The following is a 616-nucleotide window of genomic DNA, read 5'->3' on the forward strand; positions in this document are numbered from 1 at the left end:
CGCGACATGGAAGTGTGTGTGGTCACATATTCCAATGACCGTGGCTTTCATCTACATCATCGGCACTGCTTTTCTTGGAGGCAAAGCTCTAAGTGATAATTCTCACAAAAAAAAAGAGGGAAGAAGCTCTAAGCGATCACTCAAAAATGCTCTATTCCAAAAACAAAAGAGAAGCTCTATTCGTCTATCCGGACCTTCAGGCACACCACGTGTTAGGTTGATGTCCCCTCCTTCGTGCGTATATGCAATTTTACTTTTTACCTTGGGTGACCATGACGACGTATAATTTCCATGAACTTAGGGTGAAACAAAAAGGAAAAGGTGAACATAGTTGGATCTTCGATATAATGGCTCGGTGACCACATGGGAATTGGTGGAAGGCTCTTTTTCGTATATAGCAGTTAGTCAGTGATGTCTTCGTGAAATGTACAAAGCCTCAAATCAAATCTATGTGGTCGAATTGACCCATCCATCGGAGATATGAGAGCTCAGGTTTAGTTTATCTATGTTTTTCACCCTAAGAGGTGGTTCTGTTGTAGCCTCCCACCCCCACCCCGCCACACACACACACACACACACACACACACACACACACACACCACACAACCTCTTAAAG

Source organism: Triticum dicoccoides, chromosome 5B (assembly GCF_002162155.2).
Source record: "Triticum dicoccoides isolate Atlit2015 ecotype Zavitan chromosome 5B, WEW_v2.0, whole genome shotgun sequence".
Lineage (NCBI taxonomy): Eukaryota > Viridiplantae > Streptophyta > Magnoliopsida > Poales > Poaceae > Triticum > Triticum dicoccoides.